Source organism: Gossypium hirsutum, chromosome A12, assembly GCF_007990345.1.
Source record: "Gossypium hirsutum isolate 1008001.06 chromosome A12, Gossypium_hirsutum_v2.1, whole genome shotgun sequence".
Classification (NCBI taxonomy): domain Eukaryota; kingdom Viridiplantae; phylum Streptophyta; class Magnoliopsida; order Malvales; family Malvaceae; genus Gossypium; species Gossypium hirsutum.
Genome location: NC_053435.1, coordinates 97,066,963 through 97,076,611, shown reverse-complemented (window position 1 = coordinate 97,076,611; position 9,649 = coordinate 97,066,963). Strand labels below are relative to the sequence as shown.

Here is a 9,649-nt window from a genome sequence, read left to right as displayed (position 1 = left end):
CAATGAAGACTCAAAAAGTGAGAATGACGAAAATATTGAAAAGTTAAATAATTAAATTGCTTTTAGAAGTTGTAACTGATTCTGAAATTCGCAGTGTAGTGAAGTAGAACCAATATGAGACTTTATAATTATGCTTGTCAAGTTGGATCAAGTATGTCAATTTAATGCCAAGGCTACTGATGATTTTTTTTTTTTTGGTTTAAACAAGAAATTCAAAGGCTGTTGAAAAACATTGAAGAGAAGGACACTTTTTTGGGTTTTTTACCTAAATAATAAAAAAAAAATTAAATACTGAAATAGGTTGTTGTATTATATACGAAAATGGTATTTTTTTTTGTCGCGCCTATTTGACGGGTGCAACCACTTTTTTATATTAAAATATTTTTTTTGGTTTTCTATAAAAATATTATTTTATTGGTGGCGCCTTTCTCATAGGTGTCACGCTTGTATTGTAACACCCCTAACTCGTAATCGACGCCGGAATAGATTTACGGAGCATTATCGGATTTATAAGTCAAACAATCACACATTTCGTATACATTTATCATTCATATAAAAAACCATTCAAATACATTTATACAGTCCCTAATACAAGCCCTTGAGGCCCCAAATAGACATTAGAAGTTGTTCAGGATTAAACTGAGTTCTCTACGAATTTTTAAGAAAACATGAAAAATTTTTCAAACTACAGGGGTCACACGCCCGTGTGGACAGGGGACACGCCTGTGTGGCTATGGGACACACCCGTCCTTCAAGCTATGTCCAACCCCGTGTAACTCTCTGACTTGGGTCACACCGTCAGACCACACGCCCTTGTGCCAGGTCGTGTACCCTTTGAAATGGCCTCACATGCCCGTCTGCCAGACCGTCTGCTAGGCCGTGTGAAAACTGGATTGTGCCGCACGACCAAGCCACACACCCGTGTGAAGCTACTGACTTGGTTTTAAAAGAAACATCACGGGACACATGGCCGTGTATCACACACGGCTGAGACACACGCCCGTGTCTCTGACCATGTGGATAGAAATAGATTATTTTCCAAGTCATTTTTCTCACTGAAAGTGGTACCAACCTACACACATCAATATTCATACAACTAAGGCATAGTAGGCACACAAAATCAACCAATGTCAAGTTTATAACAAACAAATCCATTCGACCACCTTAAAACATACCCAACATACTTCAAAGGTTACCTAAATGGTCAATTACATGTATGAGACATTATGTCTAACTTAGCATTGATAACATTCTCAAATTTCAACCACTTGGCACTTTCAATACCAATTCATCAACATGACTTTCACATAGCAAATATACACAACATACCAAAAGATCATTTATACATATTTACTTAACCAAGTATACCAAAATAAGTCAAATCACATGGCTATACATATAACCAAAACAACATAAGACATATAAGCCACATTAGCCAAAACACCTATACATGCCATTTAACCTCAAAATATAAAGTCCAAAATACAAAAATGAGTATTTGATAGGGTGACGCGATCTCCGACGACTTCCGAATCGAGTGAGCTTCCAGAATACTATAAAACATGAACCAATAAACAGAGTAAACAATTAAGCTTAATAAGTTCATAATTCATAGAATAAAACTTACCATATAACCAAAAATTTAGGTAAATAAACCGAAACATAACTCAATTTAATTTGACCAAAACCTATCATACAATCCATAATCATGTTAGTCATATGTTCGCATAAAACCGAAAACCATCTATGCTATGATTCCATATCTCAAATACCAATCATTTCCATGTGAATATCTGCACTTGTTCATATTGACCTGTATAATCCCGTAATGACACTATGCTCATTAAACCATCTAGAATATCATAGGATACGCGGGTGGTACACACGAAGTGTACTGAACGGTAAACCATCAATTCTTATACATGTATGCTCATATGAGTGATAAACTGTAAGCTCATCTGAGTTGAATATCAGTAAGCTCCTCCGAGTTGAATAACGGTAAGCTCTTAAGAGCTAAGAATCGGTAAGCTCATACGAGCTGCGGTGAGTCCGCAACACATGCAGGATCTCAACCAAAATCGGTAACCCTAATGATATGACATGTCATTTGTATCTTACGAATTTTTAGGGTTTAAATAGGGCTCGATATTTATAATACTATATTAGTTATGCATTCCATATTTATACAACATAATTATTAAATTCACATACATATAATTCAATTAAAGTATATAAATACACAATGTGATTGTACGAACTTACCTCAAATTAATACGGAGTAAGTCGACCGTTCAATCCACTACTTTTTCTTTTCCCCGGTTTAAATCCGAACGTGACTGTAAAAGACCATTTTTGCCCGGGCCCACTGAACAAAAATAAACCAAATAAAAATTAAATGGTCCAATTACAAGTCCATTTACAAGGCCCAAATACTCTATGGCCCAAAAACTAACCCCAAAACCTAGCCCATAGCTTAAACAAATTTCCAGAAACCTTAGGGTCTTTCCCCTTTTGCGCCGCGCCGCCCTCCACGTGCACGTCGGCCCCCGTCACATCGCCCGTACCACCAGCTCTTCTGACACCTGCAAAACCAAAGCAACAAGCAAAACAAAAAGACAACAGAGGCAACAAAGCAGAAGGACAAGCAAAAATAAAATAATAGAGATTATTTGGTTATAAGAGGGGAAAACCGATTTTTAATACAAAAAAAAACATTGTATTACACGAATATTGAGCAATCAAAGCCAAAAGAAAAAAGCAGAAGCAAAAGGTTTTAATCTTGGATTTCCTTTTCATTTTTTTTCATTTCGATTTCCCTTTTTGTTTGCTATTTCAAATTTGTTTTAAATAAAATATATAAAGAGGAGGAGAGAAAGAAAAGAGACTTACCCTGGTTAATCGTCAAAAATCGGCGACTTTTGGAGTTCCGACTGCCGCGCACGGCGGTTGACGGTGGCAGAACCTGCGACGGTCGACAACTAGTTTGGGTGCCGGATCTTGGAAAGGGGAAAGGGGTTGAGAGGATTCTTCAATTTTTTTGTGAAGAGAGTGTTAAAAGTGAAAAAAAAATCTGAAATTTTGTCTTATATAGCAATCATAAAACGACGCCGTTTTGATATATGGGTTCAGAGGCCAAAACGACGTCGTTTTGGCCTCTAACCCGTGATCCGACCCGAATATCCCCCAGGATCCGCGTGTTTTCGCATGGAGGGGAAATTTGCTATTTCGGTCCCTCCGCTTTCTAAAGTCTATTCAACCTGATCCTATTTTAATTTTTCTCTTTTAAATTTAGCCATGTGATTTTAGTTCCATTTTATTTTCATCCCCTTTGGAACGGTGCGTTTTGGGGATCTGGGAAATAATTTCTCATTTGATCCTCGTTATTTGTTCGCGTGTTTAATTTAGGCCCCTCTTATTTTTATTTTTTACGATTTATCCCTTTTAACTTCAGTTGATTTTGATTCAGTCCTTATTCGTTATTTATATTACACTCCAGACCCTAAATTTCATTTTTGATTCCGATTTAATCTTTTATTCGTTTAATTCCCATCTTTATAGGTTATTATGTTTTTGTTTTATTTGTTTACGCATTGCCTATTTATTTATTTGTTTCCTTATACTCTCATTTCATATTTTAAATTTATATTGTTATGTGTTCTGTCATTCATATGTTTCATTATTATTACTGTTTCTATTATTGCTTTTCTATTACCATTTATGTTATTGTTGGCACTATTCTTTATCTTATTATTATTATTATTATTTTATTATTTTATCATTACTTTCTATTATTTCTTATTAACGTATTATTATTATTATTATTATCTACTTTATTATTATATTATTACTATTGCTATCATCATTATTAAACTAATTAATTTTATATTGATTTTGTTATATTATATATTTTCTTTTTGTATTTATTTACATTATTATTACTATTATTATTATTTCTATTTTTTGAACATCTCATGGATTTCAAATTATTATCAATTTTAAATATTTTATATACATCATTTCTTTTAAACTATCATACGTAATATTTATTTTGAAATTTTTATATGTATCTTTGTATATTAAATTAATATATATATACATATTTTTTACATTGTTACTCTTATTACTATCATTTTATTTATATCTTTTTAAATAATTTCAAACTTTAAAATATTTATTATTATTGGGATTCATTTGTTTATTACCCATTGTTTGCATACTTTTATAAATCAACTCATTTAAGTTTTCACTTATAATATTATTATTGTCATTCTTATTATATGGTTATTATCATTATTATTCTCACCATCCTTTTTATTTGTTTTACCCAATATTTTTTCACCTGTTTCTTAATTAGTTCTTATCATTATTATTCGAGCTTCCTTTTGTTTTATTAAGTAATTTTTGTTTAGTTACTTATTGTGTTCATTGATTCTTTATTTATTTTATTGATTATTTTGTATTTATTATCGTCATTTATGTCATTACATTTACTACATTTTTCGGTATGCATGCTATTATAATTCCATTTCGCATAACACAATACAATCGTACCATAGCCTTTATCCGATACATAAAAAAGGGATTTTTTTTTAAACACAAAGGCAATATTCCGTTGTCTGGAATTTTCGAGAAAATAGTGCCCTACGTGTTGGGTTTCGATTTATCGTTTGACCAAACGATCGAATATCCTTCTTAAAATTTCGATGCATAAATTTGGAAATTATGAGATGATTTTGATATCGAAGGCTTGAAATGTCGTGTCCTACGTGTTGGATGTGATATTTTATTTCTTCGAAATAAGAGAATCTTAATATCCACTCAAGTTATCCAAACATTCATAAAAAATGGATCATATTTCAAAATTTATTTTAAATATTTTCAATTTTCGACATTAAGACATTAATTAATCAATTAGGTACCAATTTTGGGCGCTACGAGGGTGCTAATCCTTCCTCGTACGTAACCGACTCCCAAACCCATTTTCTCAAATTTCGTAGACCAAAATCGTTGTTTTAGTAAACCAAAATGTTTTATTAAACGACTAAACTTCTTGGTGATCCGATCACACCTAAACAAAAAAAGATTGGTGGCGACTCCCAATTTTCGTTTTCTTTTCGAAATATAAAGTCGACCCCGTTTTTCAAAAAATGGTTTCGACAGTGACTTTTCTTGATCTATATAATATCAAATTTAAATAATTTAATAAATATCCTATTCAATTCAGTCCAATTTCATAATATGAAAAAATTACCATTTTACCCCTAACATTTGACTTCTTTACAATTTAGTCCCTAGGCTCGTAAAAAATGAAATTCATGCAATTTCATCTATACACAAGCCTAACTGATTTTCATATATACCTATATCAGCCCATATATTTCACAATTTCGCACATTTAACACATAAATTTCACATTTCTCATTTTAGTCCCTAATTGACAATTTCACTTAAAATCTTTTAACAAAAGTTATTTATTAAACAACTAAGATTCATTTTCTTCCATTGTACTTCAAGAAAAACAAAAATACTCTCATGGAAAAACCCTAGACTTTCAATCATATTACAAATTAGTCCCCTATTTAGCTAGCTTATGCTATTACGGTCCCAAAAACATAAAAACTAATAAAAACGGGTCAAAGAATCACTGACATGCAAGGGAACTAAGTGGCTGAAATTTTAAGCTTCAAAAACCCCTATTTTGCTGCAATTTTCGGTGGAGAAGAAGATGAACACTATTGTCTTCTTTTTCTTTTATTTTTTTATCAATAAAATCACCTAATACCAACCTAACTTTGACAATTTCATGATTTTACTCCATGTACCTCCACTAACGCTGGTCTAATTACTCAATAAGGACCTCTATTTTAAAGTTCTATAACTATTTGACACCTTTAGCTAGTAGAACACAACTTTCACACTTTATGCGATTTAGTCCTATTTCACAAATTGAGTATATAAACAGTAAAATTTTTGAACGAAATTTTTATTCCATGGTTCTAACATGCTATGGATATTAAAAATATATTAAAATAAATTTTACAACATCGAATTTGTGGTCCCAAAATCACTATTCCGATTTCATTGAAAACGGGTCATTACATGTATTTTTTTCCCGGATCAGTATATGACCCGTGTAGAGATACGAAAATGGTATGGGGGTAGGTGGCGCCTATCTGGTAGGCGCAACTAGTGGAGCCTATCTGACAGGCGTGATTGGTTGAACAAAATAGCTATAAAATTATTTTTTTAAAAAAATTTACATTACTAAAAACTCACAAAACACAATAATTTATAATAAATTACTAACAAAATATTTAACAAAATAATTTTACATTACCAAAAACTCACAAAACTCAAAAATTTATAATAAATTACTAACAAAATATTTTTACATTACTAAAAACTCACAAAACAGAAAAATTTATAATAAATTACTAACAAAATAATTTTACATTACTAAAAACTCACCAAATACTAAACTAAACACAACAATTTATAACATAATCCTAAATTACTAATAAATTAATTTTAAAATAATTACAAACACAACAATTTATAACATAATCCTAAATTACTAATAAATTAATTTTAAAATAATTATAAAAATTACACTTATACAAAATATTAACACAAAATTATAAACATTAAACATAAACAATTTATAAATAACAATTAATAACAAAAATATTTTTGATCGGGCAGAGGGGCGCAGGGGGAGGCAGTCACGACTACCCGACAGGCGTGACCAGTTGCGTCTATCTGACAAGCTCGGCTTGTCTCGGGTATTTTTAACCCGTATTTTGATCCGTTGACTGTATTTTGACACGTATATATATATTTAAATATTTTAATAAAATAAAATAATAAAATATATATTTTTTAATATAAAAAAGTGATTGTGTTTGTCAGATAAGCGCGATTCAAAAAAATACCATTTTCATATATAATTCAGCTGAGAAACTATTTCAGTATTTTAAATTATTTAGGTAAAAACCTACACTTTTTTAACGTTAAAAGTGTCTAACTCAGTGAAATTGTAAAGTTCTCAACTACCCAATTGATTTTGAAAGGATAGGGTCAACAATGAATATGTTAGTTGAGATTCTTGCTGCTGGACTTGATGTGATGAATATGTTAGGCTGAGGTGGACTTGATGTGATGAAACAATGTCTTCAATTGTTTTTGTTAAAGCAAAAGGCAATAGAGAGAAACATGAAAATTCAATGAAAGAAGAAATTGTCCACAATGATGAGAAGATTTAGAGACCTAAAGGTACACTTGTGTGCCATCATTGTGGAGTACCAAGCCATATCAGGCTTAGATAAAAAAAAAAACCTCTTGAATGATCTCAAGCTTGAACTCAGTCTACAGCTGCCATAAGATACTTCCAAAAATAGAGTACTGGAAGAAGAATGAGAGGCTATCTCATGAAATGATGGAGAATAAGAAAAAAATGTTATTTGCTATTATCGTGGTTTTGTTGGTTATATCATATGCTATTGTTATAAGATATTGAATCATCTTATATGGAAATTTGTTACAATACAATTGCAATTTAGTCAAGATGCAACTAGAAATAAATATGAGAGAGAACGTATTATCGATTGGTTGATGTTCGAGTGAAACATGAAGTTGCAACTAATATAGCAACTACTAGAAATCAAATTGAGATTATTCCAAACATTATGAATATTCTCTCAAGATTTCGTGCAAAAGATTTTTATTGCTGAGTTAAAACTCAATACTTACGAAATTGTTGAAGAATTAACGTCCATCACACCTTTGTTGAAACAACTTATCAAGGGGAATGTATTGATGCTTCTATTGAAAGGGAGTTCTCCTTTGACATGGTTACTAATTTTAAATAAAAAAATTAAAATATTCTTAGATAAGATAATTTATTTTAATTACGAAATAATATTTTTGTAATTTCTCTAATTGAAATAGTGCTTGATTGACTAGTGACACTAACTCAATCAGATGCTTAAATAATACTATATATATTATTAAATGTGAATGTACTTGAGAGGTCCCTCTATTATAGGAATTTGATCAAATTAATCCCTCTACTATTAAATAGATCAAATTAGTTTCCTTGTTATTAAAAAAAATTAAATTAAATTAAATTGAAATATAATTAACATTTACTGTATGACAAATATTATTTATTATTCCACAGAGATAATTTTTAAAATTTTATGATTTTATAAATGGAGTCTTTTTTGAAATTAAATTTCAATAAAAAGTAATTTTCAATATATTTTCTAGATAATAAATTTAATTAATTAATTAATTATTTAAGAATATAAAATTAAATTAATTCATTTAATAATAAAAAATTAATATAATAAGAGATTTTAAATACTTTAACCTATTATTGATATTCTACAGAGATAATTTAAGAAAAATTATAAAAAATTTAATTCCAATTGTTTTGGCAGCCTCGTGTTTCACAAACATGCTTTGATGGGTTTGGTCTCGGAAAATATTTATTTTTTTTTTAAAATATTGAGTTAAAAATTAATATTTAAACATAAAACTTATTTTTATTCATTAAAAATTTAAACAAAAATTAACAATTATTTTAAGTCACATAAAAAAATTGTCCCAATAATTAAAAATGATAAATTAAAATATCATCAAATTGTATAGATGAGATAATATTTTGAATGGAAATAATTGAGTGAATGTATGAAAAACATCTTTTTTTAAATAATTATCAGATTAGATATTTTTTCTCGAAAAATTATGAGATTAGGTCGATTTTATGAAAACATGTTTTTAGTGTATTTTTAAAAGAAAACATTTTCTTTCCTTAATATCTTTTTTTTGTGCCACCTCTTGTAAAAATAAAACATACAAACTATGTCTTTATATAGATCCTAAGTCTTATTTCTCTTATTTTCTTAAGCGATGTAGGATCTAGGTCTACTCATAATGTAACACCCCACACTCGAGCCCTACTCTGGGACTGAATACGAGGCTTTCCACACTTAATCACATGCATACAATCATTTAGATGTCATTAAAACTCGGACAAATTAAAAACTTTTCGAACTTTGTTTAAACTCCTTAATATGGGCCTACGAGGCCCCAAACATTCATTGCAAACCAATTAGGACCAATCCTGGTCCTTTAACTAACTTTAGAAAAATAACTCCTGAAATAAGGCACACACCCGTGTGGAAAGGGCAACACGCCCATGCGGTCATTATAACATGGCCGTGCTGATGGCCCGTGTGACACACACGGCCTAAGCATCTAGGGACAAGCCCGTGTACCATGCCCGTGTAACACCCCAAACCCGGCCCAAATGTTATGGCTGGATCCGACATGCCACATCGAAGCGTTAAAAAAACATTTTATATTGTTGATCCAGAAAAACCTACTTAGTGTTTTAAAAGATAATTTCATTAAGGGTTAAAGTGAATGGAAGTTGTGCACCAGGTAGGAAACCGGAAAAGAGGTGGTGAGTCCATCGGACTGCTTAAGTACCAAGCTCCCTTCGGATCCAATCCTAGACATGCATACCGCCATTGCCACACCTTAACGTCATGGATATTTCTAGGAAACCGATTTGATTAAGTCATTTTTAGGAAAAGTGATTAATTTTGGAAAATACTTTCATTGCGGAAGCTTTGCTTATTGT

At 30.7% G+C, this 9,649-nt stretch overlaps 1 long non-coding RNA gene across 1 annotated transcript; it reads right to left on the bottom strand.

The window, feature by feature from the left end:
• Positions 1–1,215: 1,215 nt before the first annotated feature.
• On the bottom strand, positions 1,216–3,030 carry LOC121211023 (uncharacterized). The gene is made up of 4 exons (XR_005906395.1): positions 2,890–3,030; positions 2,494–2,582; positions 2,263–2,365; positions 1,216–1,553 (listed from the first exon to the last, which is right to left on the bottom strand). It is a non-coding gene; the product is annotated as an uncharacterized lncRNA (long non-coding RNA).
• Positions 3,031–9,649: the final 6,619 nt, after the last annotated feature.